The 16,239-nt window shown below is 36.7% G+C and overlaps 1 protein-coding gene across 1 annotated transcript in view; it reads right to left on the bottom strand.

The window, feature by feature from the left end:
- LOC126016137 (NXPE family member 4-like) overlaps positions 1–12,173 on the bottom strand; it is a 119,202-nt gene extending 107,029 nt beyond the window's left edge. Inside the window, exon 1 of the mRNA XM_049778680.1 lies at positions 12,117–12,173. The gene's annotated coding sequence lies outside the window, so the exon portion shown is untranslated. The remainder of the gene's footprint in view (positions 1–12,116) is intronic.
- Positions 12,174–16,239: the final 4,066 nt, after the last annotated feature.

Here is a 16,239-nt window from a genome sequence, read left to right as displayed (position 1 = left end):
CAACTGCATTTATTTTTCTAGGTTATGTATACATCTAAAAGCAGGATATTGGCAAAAAATCAAAATACATTAATTTACAGGTTCCTCATTTCAACACATTATTAACAATTTTCTAAGCATGCTGACCTCGTCAAGAATCCGATTTAATCTTACTGTTTCTAAACAATGGCACTCTGTGATTGTCTATATTAACTACGTGACCTAAGACTGATGTTTAATGTGGTTAATCTTTACTTGATTTTAGAATCCTGCTCAGCCTGAATTGTGAGCAAGATTTTAATTATATTTAATATGCTGTAAATTCACCATTTTAAATCTATGTCTGGGGGTCCAGGTTTAGATCTCCAATCATGTACTACTTTGGTCCAAGCCTTCCACAGCCTTCTTTATTTGCCTTTTTAGTAAATTTTTTTGTTCCTGTGTAAGATGAAATTAAAGAGGCATTGCTCTTAATAGTATTTCTTAAAAAAAGGGCAATTTATAATAAGACACTTTTTTCCCTTCATGCACCACTCCTCTGTTACCAGCCTCATCATACATTCCTGTATAAGGTGAGGGATTAGGTGTAGTTAATCCTATGCTAAGTGGACCATAGTCTAGTCCTATCTATAGGTGGTTCCCATCTTTTGCTCTGTATTAGATATAATCATTGTGTGTGCATCGCCATCTTATGGTGAGATGAAATCAGAAGATGCTCCATGACATCTTTACTTTGATATAGAATCTGTGTGAAACCCAAGATCTCTAATTACAGAAGCCTGACTATGACAACCGTGATTGAGAAGTTTTCCTGGGATCATGATAAAAGACTTTGGGATTAGACAATTTAGTATGCCCAGAACCTATATTTGGTCTTAAGGCAGGATGCTTCATGGATTAGGACACCCTGTTTTTAGACCAAGGATTTTCTTTTTTTATTTTCTCCAACTTTTGCTGTGCCTATACAAAAAAATGCCACTCCTTTTTTTTTATCTTTTAGATAGAAGCTCCTACTTTTTTTTATAGAACCCTGGACATGAATTATCTTGCTTTACCTCATATTTCTGCATTTTCTATAAAATTAAGAAGGAAAAAAGGAAAAGATAGGGTCCAGTGCCAAGTGGTCTCAGGTGCATTGGTGGAGAAGAAAAGGACAGAACTAAATATCCAATTCAAAGTCAACAATAGAATCAAGAGACCTAAGTTATAGCAATCTAAACTTAAAATGGGCTTGTTATACTGGCAGGATAAGGGGGCAGTGGTCATGATATAGGATGCACTCTAGGAACATTGGTGGAGGAAGGTCAACACTGGTGGTCAACTTGATTTAGTGAATACCTAAAATTCAACTCTGAAAAATTCTGTAAATCACAATGGTTCAATACAATAAAATTTAAAAAGTGGATGGTCCTTCAGCACTACCAAGAGTGATTTCTAAGAGCAGAGCCAGGAGTAACAACTCCTTTATACTGAAGAGTGTGGCCAAATCCCACCCCACCCCACCCCCAAATTAAGAATCAAGAAAACTGGGTCAGAGCCATAATGCAGTAGGCAGCTGCTTGCTTTGCACACCACTAACCCAGGTTTTGTCCCTGGATTTTCATATAGTTCACAGCTAGGAGTGATTCTTGAATGCAGAGCCAGGAGAATCACTGGCTGTAACCCAAGTCAAAAACAAAGAAAAGAATCAATAAAACGAAGAGTTGGTTTATTTTGAAAAGACAAAAAAAATACTAATAAATAAAGCTCTTTTTTACTCTTCTAATCCAACACTTAAAGTTAGAATTGGAAATACAACTGACATTATAGGAACAAAAAAGATTGTTGAGACTGCTACAAACAATCATTCATCAAGCTAGACATGCTAGAAAAAATGATAAGTTCCTAGAAACATACAATCTGCTATGACTGAATCAAGAATAAATATGAAAAGACATAACTTTATTCAGTGGAGATGTTGAAGCAGTAATCAACCTCCCAACAAAGAAAAGACTAGGACCAGATAATTTTACTGGTGAATTATACCAAACATTTAAATAAGACACCTGTCCTTTTCAAACCATTCCAAAGAGGAGGGAACTTATTCTATGAAGCAGGAGTAGTTCATAGAAAAGCTATACCCACACTAGAAAACACAAAAAAAGTGGACTGTAGACAAGTATCCCTAATAAATACTGATGCAAAGTCATAAGCAAAATGCTAGAATGTCAAATTCAACAGCATGTGAAAAGCATCATATCTACCAATACATTAGAAAAAATACAAGATATGAAAAGATTCTTAGAGTTCTACAACCCTCTGAGATTGAATCTGGGAGAAATTAAAATATTTAAGTAGACCAATTATAAGCAATGAATTTCAGTTATAAAACAAAAATCTTCCCAAAACAAAAGCCCAGAATCAAAAACGCTTCACTAGTGAGTTCTACACTCAAAAATGTCTGGAGTTGATCATTCTCAAACTCTTGTAACAAAAAAATTGAGGAGAAAATGTAGTCAAATTCACTGTATGTATCCAACATTATTTTCATGCCAAAAACAGACAAGGACATTAAAAAATGAAAAACTCCAGACCAATATTCCTTAATAAACTTAGATTTAAAAATCCCCAACAAAAATCTCAGCACACCAAATTTAACAATATAGTAAAAGAATTAAATGAATATACAATCTGATAGGTGGGTTTTGTTTTACGAAGGCAACAATGGTACCAACATATGCAAAACAAAAAATGAAGTATACATCAACAGAAAAATATAATCATATCTATACAGTACTTGAAGATATTCAATATTTATAATAAAAATGACCAGGAAAATTGTGACAGGAGTTACATTCCTAAATATGTTGAAGTCCTTTATGACAAATTCACAGCTAAAATCATGTACAATGACAAGAGACTAACAGCTTTTCCAAGGTATTAGGTATCTTAGGCATAAGACAAAATTACAATATATTTTTGCTATTATTGTTCAATGTAGTATTGGACATTCTAGTCAGAGAAATTAGGCACAGCGTAAAACAACTCATATTAAAAGAGAAATAAATGATTTAAACTAGACAAGCTGTAATAAAAGTAGCAATATATAGTAATAAAATGCAGTAATAAAAAGTAGTAATAAAAACTCACTGTTTGGAGGATGGAGCACTAATATATATAGAAAATCCTAGAGATTACAACTAAAAATTACTAATAAGGTGACAGACTAAAAATATCAGTGCACATGAGCCTTGCTTTCCTGCAAACTTCTATCTTGCATTGATAAAATAATAGAAGCAATTTAAGTAATCAAACTACTCCATATACAGTTATTTACATATGAAGCACCCAGGAATAAACTTAAGGGAGGTGAAAGACCTTTATATTGTTGAAAGAAAGAGATCTTATGTGTACATAAACTAGAAGAATGAACACTATTAAAATTGCCTATCATATATGGAAACAACCTAAATGTCTAACAGATTGGTATATAGGCACAATGGGATACTAATATAAGGTTTTAAGAAAGGATTAACTTTTGGAATTTGCTGCAAGTTGGATGGAACTGGAAGACATCAAGTTATGTGATATAAGTCATGGAAAGAAGAATGAATATTGGATAATCCTCTGTGTTATATAGAAAGACAAAATAAGGGAATGGACACTATCCAATGAGGACACACTCTTGGTCTTTGAACATAAAAACATAACCAAGGGAAGTCAGATCTGGGCAGGGCAGGAAGAGACAGATGAGGGTGATACAGAAACAGTAGAGGAAAGTCTTCAGCACTTTCTGGTGGTGAAAGGTGCACTGACTTCACCAAAACAATAGAAGTTAACACTACTGTAAGCATGTTATTTAAACTACAAGAAAGAAGGAAGAAGAGAAGCTATTGTAAGGGCCAGGGAGACAGGCACATGCTCTGCATAAGTATATGAGCTCGAATTCCAGAACCCAGAGTCTCCCAACCACTGCCAACTGGAGTGCTTTGAGGACCACTGACTGCCAATCACCACTGGCCTGAATGAAACAGAATATTATTTTATTTTATTTTTGGTTTTTGGGTCACACCCAGCAGCACTCAGGGATTACTCCTGGCTCTCCGCTCAGAAATCCCTCCTGGCAGGCTTGGGGGATCATATGGAATGCCTGGATTTGAACCCCCATCCTCTGCATGCAAGGCAAATGCCCTACCTCCATGCTGTCTCTCTAGTCCCCAAAACTGAATATTTAAACACTAGTCCTGTACTCGTCGAGTTCAAGCCTTGATACTAGCCTTGATCTCATTGAGTTCAAGCCTTGATACTAGCTGGGTATCAATGACAGTGCCCCCATCCAATAAAAATAAACAATTCTACCAAAGCATCATAGATTCAGTGTAATTCTTATTTAAAAACTCCAGTGAAATTGAATAAGTTAGAATAAACAATACTAAAATTGTATAAAGCAAGAAACCCTATGTAGCTAAAAATTCTGAGTAAAAACCAAAACCAAAACCAAAATGGAAAGCCTCAACTGCTTCAGCTTCAAACATATTACAAAGATACACTAATCCAAACAATATTATACTGGAACAAAAATAGACATATGGTTCAACGTAATTGAACTGAGATCCCAGAAATAAGTCTACATATGGGCGGTTAATGTTTGATGAAGAAGATGAAAACATATATTGGAGACATTTTCTCTAAAAAAATGGTGCTGAGTAAATGACAAAATTTACATAAGAATAAAACAACTACTATCTTACACTAAAAACAAAAATTTGAAATGGATTAGATTGCAATGTAAGACCATAATGAACATACAAAAGTAAAACAAGGGCCCGGAGAGATAGCACAATGGTGTTTGCCTTGCAAGCAGCCGATCCAGGACCTAAGGTGGTGGGTTCGAATCCCGGTGTCCCATATGGTCCCCCATGCCTGCCAGGAGCTATTTCTGAGCAGACAGCCAGGAGTAACCCCTGAGCACTGCCGGGTGTGGCCCAAAAACCAAAAACCAAAAAAAAAAAATAAAAATAAAAAGTAAAACAAAACAAAACACTCAATGACATTGGCTTTGGCAACATTTTTGAGTAGACCTCAGCTGAAAATGTGCAAAATAAAAAAATAAATAAATGGCACATGAAATTTAAAAAATTCTGCACAATAAAATAATCTACCTGTGAAACAAAAAGGTATCCTAATGTATGGGAGAAATATTTCCACATCATACATGTAAGGGGTAAAAATCTACGTTATAGGGGCCGGCGAGGTGGCGCTAAAGGTAAGGTGTCTGCCTTGCAAGCGCTAGCCAAGGAAGGACCGTGGTTCAATCCCCTGGTGTCCTATATGGTCTCCCCAAGCCAGGGGAAACTTCTGAGCACTTAGCCAGGAGTAACCCCTGTGCATCAAATGGGTGTGGCCCGAATTCCCCCCCCCCAATCTAAGTTATAAAGAACTCTTAAAACTGAACAAGAAAATAATAAGTTCATTTAAAAATGGGAAAAAGAGGCATGGAGGAGCTTTGCATGTTTGGGGCCCTGAGTTCAGTCCCTGGCCTCTCATGGCCCTGTGACCAGGAAACATTTCCACAGATTACACATGTATGGCACCAATGATGCAAACTACTGTTATCTCAAATTTTAAAAACTAATAAAACAAACCCATAAATTGCTCCTAAGTTTTGCAACAAATGTCTTCAGGCTACCTGTACTTAATTTTTAAAAATCCTCTATGCCATGACCCTGAGGGTATACACTCTGGTCACAGAAAAGAATCCTACTCATCTTTCTTTTATCTCCCTTTCTCCCTCCCTTCTTCTCTCCCTCCTTCTCTCCCTCCCTCCCTCCCTCCCTCCCTCTCTCCCTCCCTCCCTGTTTCCCCCTTCCCTCCCTCCCTTTTCCCCTCCCTCCCTTTCTTTTTCTTTCCTTTTTTTGTTTCTGGTCCGCACCCAGCAACACACAGGGGTTACTCCTAGCTCTGCACTCAGAAATTACTCCTGGCAGGCCTGGAGATCATATAGGATGCCAGAGATCGAAATGGGGTCAGCTATATGCAAGGCAATGCCCTCCCTGCTGTGTTATTGCTCTAGCCCAGTATCTTATTCTTAAAAACTATTTCAATGGCCGGTGAGGTGGCGCTAGAGGTAAGGTGTCTGCCTTGCAAGCGCTAGCCAAGGAAAGATTGCGATAGCGGTTCGATCCCCCGGCGTCCCATATGGTCCCCCCAAGCCAGGGGCAATTTCTGAGCACTTAGTCAGGAGTAACCCCTGAGCATCAAACGAGTGTGGTCTGAAAAACAAAACAAAAAATAATAATAAAGTTTATTTAGGGGCCGGAGAGATAGCATGGAGGTAAGGCATTTGCCTTTCATGCAGGAGGTCATTGGTTCAAATCCTGGTGTCTCATATGGTCCCCCGTGCCTGCCAGGTGCAATTTCTGAGCCTGGAGCCAGGAATAACCCCTGAGCACTGCCGGGTGTGACCCAAAAACCACAAAAAAACAAAACAAAACAAAAAACTATTTCAACAAGTATATTTTAAGTCAATTTATGACTAAGTCAGACTTATATTTGGAAATTAAGTAGTTTAATGTATAACAAATTAATATAATGCACCACTAACAAAATGACAGATCACATGATCATTTTAACCCATGCATAAAATCATTTGACAAAACATAATGCTTTTTAATAATAGAATCATTTAATATCCTAGAAAGAGAAATAATTTGCCTCAGAATAAAAATTCATCTGTGAAAAATCAATAGCTAATATTCTATTTGACAGGGAAATGCTTAAAGCTTTACTTTTACAATCAGAAACAAGAACTTTTAGCACTCTTAGTATTAAAATATAGCATCGGATGTTCTAGTCAGAGAAATTAAGGAGGGAAAGGCATACACATAGTAAAGTGAGCAGTAGAATTAACTGTATCCAGATAGTTTAAACTTATATTTAGAAAATCAAAAGATTCCATACACACAAAAAGAAGCACATGCACACAAAATCACAAAATTTATTTGGACTAACAGATTTAGCAAAACTCTAGGGTTCAAAAAATCAACACTCAGATATTGTGTCTCTATACACTAACAATGACCAAGTATAGAAAGGAAATTTTAAAAAAATAATCACATTTTCCATAGCTTTAAAAAAGGATAAAATTACTTGTAACATCAAAGATAGATTAAGTAGAAAAATATTCTACTCAATGTAAAAGTTTAAATATTTGTACCACCCATAGCAATTTTACAATTAAATTGTAAATTGTATTTACAATGTAAATTAAATTTACAATTCAATCTTTTCTTTGTCTTGTTTTGTTTTTCGGCCATACCTGGTGACACTCAGGTGTTATTCCTGACTATGCACTCAGAAATCGTTCCTGGCTTGTGGGACCATATGGGATGCCGGGAATCGAACCACGGTCCTACCTAGGCTAGCGTGTGCAAGGCTTTACACCAGGGGTCTCAAACTCAATTTACCTGGGGGCCGCAGGAGGCAAAGTCGGGGTGATCCTTGAGTGCAAAGTCAGTAATAAGCCTTGAACATTGCGGGGTGTGACCCAAACAACTAAAACAAAACAAAACAAAAAAAGATTCCTCTAGGGCAGGGCCACAAAATGTTGTACGGAGGGCTGCAAACAGCCCGCGGGCCGCGAGTTTGAGACCCCTGCCTTATACCCTGCACTACCACTCCAGCCCCAACAATTCAATCTTTTCAAAATTTTAATGGCAGGTGTTTCTTTAAATTTTTTAAAATAATATTTTTATTTAAGCGCCCTGATTACAAACATATTTGTAGTTGGGTTTCAGTTACATAAAAGAACACCTCCCTTCACCAGTGCAACCTTCCACCACCCATGCCTTCCATCTTCCTCCTCCTCCACCCCACTGCCTGTATTCAAGACAGGCATTCTATTTCTCTCGCCAACTACCATTGTCATGATAGTTGTTCGTGTAATTTGTTTAACTGCCTTCACCACTCATTGTCATGATAGCTGTCAGTGTAATTATTTCTCTAACTTCACTCACCACTCTTGTGGTCAGCTTTGTATTGTGAGCAGGTCCTTCCAACCCTCTTCTCTATTGTCTCTGGGTATTATTACAGTAATGTCTTTTATTTTTCTTAAAACCCATAGATGAGTGAGACTATTTGTATATGTACCACAGTTTCTTTAGCCATTCATCTGTTGAATAGCATCTTGGTTGTTTCCAGAGTCTGGCTATTGTAAATAGCACTGTGATGAATATTGATGTGCATAAGACATTTTTGAGTTGTGTATATCCCCCAAGAGTGGGATATATATCTGGATATCATATATATATATGTATATATATGGATCATATGGGAGCTCAATTTCCAGTTTTTTGAGGAATCTTCATATTGTTTTTCATAAAGGCTGGACTAGATGGCATTCCCACCAGCGGTGAATGAAAGTTCCTTTCTCCCCACATCCCTGCCAGCACTAATTGTTCCTGTTCTTTGTGATTTGTGCCCGTTTCTGTGGCATGAGATGGTCCTCATTGTTGTTCTGATTTGCATTTGTGATTAGTGATGTGAAACATTTTTTTCATGTGCCTTTTGGCCATTTGTAGTTCTTTTATGAGGAAGTGTCTGTTCTTTTCTTCTACCATTTTTTGATGGGGTTAGATTTTCTTGTTAAGTTCCTAAGTACCTTGTATATCTTTGATCATTAGCCCCTTATCTGATAGGTATTAGGTGACTAGTTTCTCCCATTCTGTGGGTGGCCTTTGTATCCTCATCACTTACTATTTCATTGAGGTACAGAAGCTTCTTCACTTAATATAGTTCCATTTGTTTATTCCTACTTCCACGTATTTAGAGAAAGATGCTACTTCTTTGAAGATGCCTTTAATCTAAATATCTTGAAGTATTTTACCTATGTGCTGTTCTATATGCCTTATGGTTTTGGGTCTGATATCAAGGTCTTTAATCCATTTGGATTGGGCCTTGTGTAGGAAATCTCAATGGATCTTGAATATTCAAGAAAAGCATTTTTGTTGCTTTTGCTTTTTATTTTTGAGGACCATATCTTACTTCTGGCTCTGTGCCCAAGGATCACTTTTGGGAAGGCATCATGGACCATATTGGGTGGTGGGGATTGAACATGGGTTAGTGTGGGAAGCAAAAGCCATCTCCACTATACTATTTCTCCAGCCTCCACACTCCAAAACAATCTTCAAAAAAATATTGAGGAACTCAGCCTGCCTGGCTTCAAAATGATATTAAAAAGTAACAATAATTAAAATGGTATAGAACTGTCATAAAGATATAAACCAATGAAAGAGGATAGGACATATAGAAATAACCCCTCCTGTCATAAAGATATAAACCAATGAAAGAGGATAGGACATATAGAAATAACCCCTCCTAATTGTTTTCACTGAGGGTGTTAAGGCCTTACTGAGGAATGTATTGTTTGTTCAAGAACAAACTTGGTAAAAACAAACTTGTTCAAGAACAAACTTGGTAAAAACTTATTATCCAAGAGCAAAAGAATGAAGCTGGACTTACATGATATACCATGTACAAAAATTATTTAAAAGTGAATTAAATGTCTAACCAGAAGAAATTCCTAAATTTTAAAATGATCAAACTTAGAATGAAACAGGAGAAAATCTTTAGGATATTGTATTTAGTAATGCTATGACACTGACATCAGCAACAAAATAAAATAAAGACCAACCTTAAAGAAACTTATACATATCTTAGATAATGTCAACATAGTGAAAAACAAACTACAGTGCAGAAGAAAATAATTATGTATGGTGAACTTGACAAATGGTTGGTATCTAGGATATAAGGAATGTGTACAATTCATAATTGCCTGATTCAAACTAGACAAGTAGCTTGAGTAGCTATTTCTCCAAAGGAACTATACAAATAGACAATTCACATGAAAATATTCTCAGCATCATTAATCACTAGGTAAATGAAAATCAAAGCTACAATGAGGTACTATCTCACACCCATCAAAGCAATCACTTTCCTAAGGACAGAAAATAACCTAGGCTCCATCCTATGACCTGTGTAAATACCAAGACCTCTAGTTACAGAAGCCTGATCTCATCATCCATGACTGAGTGGATAGCTTCCAGACACCACAAAAGGACCTAGGGGAGAGTAAACGAACAGGTAAGGAACCTGGAGTTATGCCCATGACAGTATATTCAAGGGTGGAGAAACCCTGTATCTCTTAGGCCAAGGGAATTCCCTTTCTAATCTCCCCAATATTTACTGTGGACAAATTAAATTTTATTGTTATTGTTTTTGGTTTTGTTTTTCTGTTTTGTTTGCTTTGTTTTTGATTTATGTTTTTGAGCTCTGTTTTTTTTTTTTTTTTTTTTTTTTTTTTGGGGGGGACTGGGATTATTGTTTGGTTGTTGTGTTTACTGTTGTGGTGCTTTTCGGGTTTTTAGTTAGATTTTTTTAATAGTATTGTTGCTATGTTTTTCTTCCTTTTTCCCTTTCTTCTCTTAAACAGATATTTATAGCCTCAAGAAGGACTCCTCCCATTTTTTTGCTTGTTTGATTTTTGCCCCCCCCCTTTTTTCTTCTTTCCTTCAAACAGAACCACATAACTTGAACCATCTTGTTCTGCCTCACAAACTGAGAGGGAAATAATGGAGGTTACCAAGACCAAACAGTCGTATGAACATTGAGTAGAAATAAAAAATGATCAGACTTAGGTACCAAATCCAAAGCCAACGACAATAGGGTCGATACCCAATCTACAACAAGCTAGAAACAGAGGGGACCACTTATACTAGCAGCCTGGGGAGCAAAGGAGGAGGATATGGGATGCATGTTGGGAACCAGGGAAGAGGGAGGACAACATTGGTGGTGGAAATGCCCCTGATTCAACATTTTACTGTGAATGATTTATAATTCACTTTGGTCAAAATAAAAATTATTATAAAAACTAAAATTTTGTGCAAGTTAAAACATGAAAAAGAAAGAAAATAGCAAAACACCAACATGATGAGCATGTAGGGAAGGTGATTCCATAAGCACTGTTGGGAAGAATGTAAAGACTGTCTCTATGAGAATGAAGCTTCCTCCAGAAAAAAATTAAAAATTGGATTATTATATGATCCAATAATCCTGCTGCTGGCTTTATATAAAAAACTCCACAAACCAAAATCTATTAAAATTAAACAAAACCAGGATCTTAAAGAAATATATACACTTTTTATTACACTTTTTTATTCATTTCAATATTTTTCACAACAGCTAAGAAATGGAAATAAAGAACCAGAGAGATAGTACAATGGCTAAGGAACTTTCCTGACATACCAGCTAAGCACCAGCTAAGGTTCCTTGAGCACTTCCAGGAGTAAACTCTGAGCACAGAGGCTCTAGTAGTGGTTCTCAAACCAATTAAAACAAAAAAGCTCCTCATATAGAAGCAACTTGAATGTCCACCACAAGCAAACAAATAATGTAGCATAGGCATACCAAAGATAAATAGTCTTAAAAAGAAGGAATTCTCTTTCCCTGTTATAGAAGAACATTATGCTTTATATCTGTCAGAAAGACACTAAGGGACAAACATTATATGACTCCATTCTTTAAAAGCAACTAGAAGTGGGGGCCAGAGAGATAGCTCATCGGTAGGGCATTTGCCTTAAATGCAGACAGACGGTGGTTGGAATCCCGGCATCCCATATGGTCCCCCGAGCCTGCCAGGAGCGATTTCTGAGCGAAGAGCCAGGAGTAACCCCTGAGCACTGCGGATGTTACCCAAAACAAACAAAACAAAAAGTATCTAGAAGTGGTCGAAATGATGAAAATGCTTATCAAGGATTGGGGTAGGAGCAGGAACATGTTTAATGGTGTAGAGATTTGGTGTTGCAAGATAAATTTATAGATATCTGTTGACAACAATTCTTTTATTTTTAATGCTACTGAATATTTTAAATTTGTTAATATGTGGACCAGAGTGATAGCACAATGGATAGGGCTTTTGCCTTGCATGTAATCAACCCAGGATTGATCTCAGCATCCTACATGGTCCCTGGAGTCTGCCAGGAGTAACTTCTAATTGTACAGCCAAAGGTAACCCCTGAGCACTGCCAGGTGAAGTCTCCCCCAGACCCCTAAAGTTGCTAATATGAGGGGCCAGAGTGATATACAGCTGAGTGGGCATTTACCTTGCATACTACTGACCTGGGCTTGTTCTCCAGCATCCCATATTGTTCCCAACCCTGACAGGAGTGATTTCTGAGCTCAGAGCCAGGAGTAACCTCTGAGCACCATCACCCCATGATTTTTCTTATTTCTTAATACTCTCTGGCCTCCCAGCTTTGAGCCTGTACAGCTGGGATTGGTCCCCATAGGATATTTGTATACTATTGGTGGTAATAAACATTGGCAGAGAGATTTTTCAAAATATTTTTTAAAATGAAGTTCCACATCATCTTGACTTTGATATAGGATATGCACAGAAACCAGGGTCTCTAACCTCAGAACCTGACACCACCAACAGTGGTGATGATAAGAACAAGAGAATATGCTTGATATAAATTTGTATTACCTGAAATGGTTAAAATGGTAAATTTTATGTCATGTCTTTTACCAAATAAAAAAATATAGTTATTGCTTAAAAATTTCAACATTCAACAGTTATGTAAGTGTTAGATTGATTACAACACAAAAATAAATAACTCACACAAAATATCTATTAATTCCTATTATAGTCAAGAAATAGAGAAAAATTATCTAAATTCTCTAAAAAATTTTCCCCTGCATGTCTAGTTTCAAACTACTAACAGGGCATGATTGAACATGGAGTTGGAAGAGGAGAGGAGACAGGTGATCTTACTAAGATGACCTGAACCATCTCCTGGACAATCCTGCCAGGATCCCTCTTCCATGATCAGAGAAAACTGGTATTTGGCCATTGTCATTTGGTGGTGTCCCAGACAGGGCAGGTACATGATACTTGAGTTCACCATATTTCTGTGTTAGTTGGTCCTTGTGACAACAGTCACTAATGAAACTCCTAATGATTTCAATAACTTTGGGCTTGAAGAATCTTATTGTTAGCAAATCAATAGGCAATATGTTGGCTTAATTACTTATTTTTTTGTTTATTTTTTGGGCCACACCCAGTGACACTCAGGGATAAGTCCTGCTATGCACTCAGAAATTGCTCCTGGCTTGGGGGACCATATGGGATTCTGGGGGATCAAACCGCACAGTTCATCCCAGGCTAGTGCAAGCAAGGCAGATGCCTAACTGCTTGTGCCACCACTCCAGTCCCAATTGCTTAAAAGTTTAAATCTCATAAAAATTGAATAAATAACCTAAATGAAATTTTATGTCACAAAACAAGAGAACCTAAAAGAAATGAATAACTTCTTGGACTCCTATAACCTCCCAAAGTTGAACTAAGATGATCTGGAATGTCCTAACAGACACATAATATTGAAGAAATTGAAATAGTAATCAAAAGGCTTCCCAAAAACAAAAGCCCAGGCCCAAATGGGTTCACTAGTTAATTATTTTTAACAGCACCTAAAGCCAATCCTTCTCAGGCTTTTCTAGGAAATTGAAGAAACAGAAACACTCACAAATAGTTTTATGAAGCTTATATCACCCTAATACCAAAATAAGACAGAGATGCCACAAAAATATCCTTGATGAACCCAGATGCAAAGATTCTCCACAAAATTCTAGCAAATAGGATCCAATGTCTCATCAAATAGGTCATACACCATGACCAAGTAGGATTCATTTTGGAGCTGCAAGCATGATTGAACATACCAAGTTAAACATACCATACTCAATGTAATACAAGACCCAAAGATCACTAGTGTGGCCCAGGAATTATATACACATTTATACACACATACACACAATTGGACTGTTTCTATCATTTGTGAAAGATACTATCTATGCCAATTCTTCCTTGAATATTTAGATTTTTCAAGTTTTCTTTAATTTTATCATTACTTTATCATTTATATTTTGCCCCAAAATTCATTCTTCTCACATAGAACCCTTCATATGATACAAACTGACATAATAAATTCTGAGAACATTATAACTCTCCTGTGTATCTATAGATGTGCCATCCAAACACTGTACTTCTGTATTGCGCAAATTTCAGGTCAAGCTCTCACTGTTTTCAGATGACCTGATACTATATTTAGAAAATCCTAAAGACACTACCAAAAAGCTTCTAGAAACAATAGATTTGTAAATCAATGGCAGGCTGAACATTAACACAAAAATATCCATGGACTTTTTATATACAAATAATGATAGAGAAAAAATAGACATTAAAAAAAACCAATCCTGAAGGGCATTTGCTTGACACATGGCTGATTGGGTTCAATCCCTAGCATCCCATATGGTCCCCCAAGCTGGCCAGAATAATTTCTGAGCACAGAGCCAGGAGTAATCTCTGAGTGTAGCCAGAAGTGGCCCAGAAACTAATAAAAATCCCATTTACAATGGTCCCTCAGAAACTCAAGTATCTTGAAGTCAACTTAAGTGGTGAAAAACCTGTACAAGGAAAACTACAAAACACTGCTTCCAGAAATAAAAGAGGACACAAGGAAATGGAGTCATATACCCAGTTCATGGATTGGGAGGATTAACATAATGAAAACGGCAATACTCCCCGAAGCATAATACAGATTTAATACAATCCCTCTAAGGATACCCAGGACATTTTTCAAAGAAGAGGATAAAACACTCCTGAAATTCATTTGAAACAATGAATGCCCACAAATAGCTCAAACAATCCTTAGGAAAAAGAAGATGGGAGGCCTCACTTTCCCAACTTTAAGTTGTATTATAAAGCAATAGTCATTAAAACAGCCTGGTATTGAAATAAAGATAAACCCTTAGATCAATGGAATAGACTTGAGTATTCAGAGAATAACCCTCAGACATAAAAATAAATCTTTTATTGAGGGACAAGAAACACAAAATAAAGCAAAGAAAGACTCTTCAAAAGTGGTGTTGGGACAACTGGTCAGCACATTAAAAAAAAAGTGAACTCAGATCTCTCTTTAACACCATGAGCAAGGTCAAATCAAAATGTATTAAAGATATTCTTATCAGTCCTGAAACTATAAGGTACATAGAAGAAAACATAACATTGAGACTAAAGGCATCTTCATTAATAATACTGTAGCATAACTTAAAAAAATTCTGACAGTAGATCTATTGGGTATTATTACCACACATACAAAAACATAATCAACCCAACCCAAGGGGATACAAGTGAACTCTGAGGGGTGATGGGGATGTTTATGACCTTGATTGTGCCCATGACTTCAGCTATAGGCATGTGACCAAACTCAATTGTGGTCCTTACATGTTGTAGCTTGTGTATGTGAATCATACTTCAGCAAAAGCTGTGTGAAATAAAGATATGTAAGTTTAATAATTTGAATATGCGATCACCTATTGGGTCCTCATTTGAATTTGTAAACAATGCCTCAGGGGGCAACTGATCAATTTTAAATATGAACTGGGGCATTGGATAGAAGTAAAAGAATTACCGTAATTTTATTACATAATAATGGCAAATCTTAGAATGACAATGGCATGTCCTCATGTCAGAAATGTCATTTTCCAAAAGTGGGTTAGAGGAGGAGTGAATTGGTGGGCATTGGTGGTGGGAATGTCACACTGGTGAAGGGGAAGTGTTCATTTTTGTAACTGAAACCCAACTACAAACATGTTTGTAAGCATGGTGCTAAAAATAAAGATATTGTTTTAAAAATGTGGCATATATACATATTTGAAGGTCAAATGCTATTGGCCTAACATTTACCCTACATTCTTCAGTACAAACAAAAGAAAAATCTGTGGAAAACAGGAAAAATATTAATCACTGCTAACCCTAGATGATATCTGTAATTCAATACTGTAGTTCTATGTTTGTGTGAATAGTCAAAATAAAGTGAGAAAGAATGTGAGCATCCAGCACCCCTGGGTTCAGGGAGACAAACACATCCATTATTGGCATCCTTCTCTGCTCTAGGTCATCTAAAATTCATGATTTGAAGGGTAAACTTGGTAGAATTTCCGTGAAACATGCTCTGTACATCAGACTAGCACTATATGTCACAAATCCTATTTGGAACATTTGAAATAACATGATATATTTATGTAAAAAGCAAGCTCAAGGACAATAAAATGCCATTGGCTTGGAAATGCTTTGCCCTTTCCCCACCCTCTGGAGTTTTCATTATTTGTTTTAAATTGGCAGGTAGTTATACCGGAATGAAAGTTTATCTCCTTGCTTATCAGTTA

The sequence above is a fragment of the Suncus etruscus genome, chromosome 8 (assembly GCF_024139225.1).
Source record: "Suncus etruscus isolate mSunEtr1 chromosome 8, mSunEtr1.pri.cur, whole genome shotgun sequence".
Classification (NCBI taxonomy): domain Eukaryota; kingdom Metazoa; phylum Chordata; class Mammalia; order Eulipotyphla; family Soricidae; genus Suncus; species Suncus etruscus.
The sequence above is the reverse complement of the archived record's forward strand: the minus strand, read 5'-3'. Positions and strand labels throughout refer to the sequence as shown.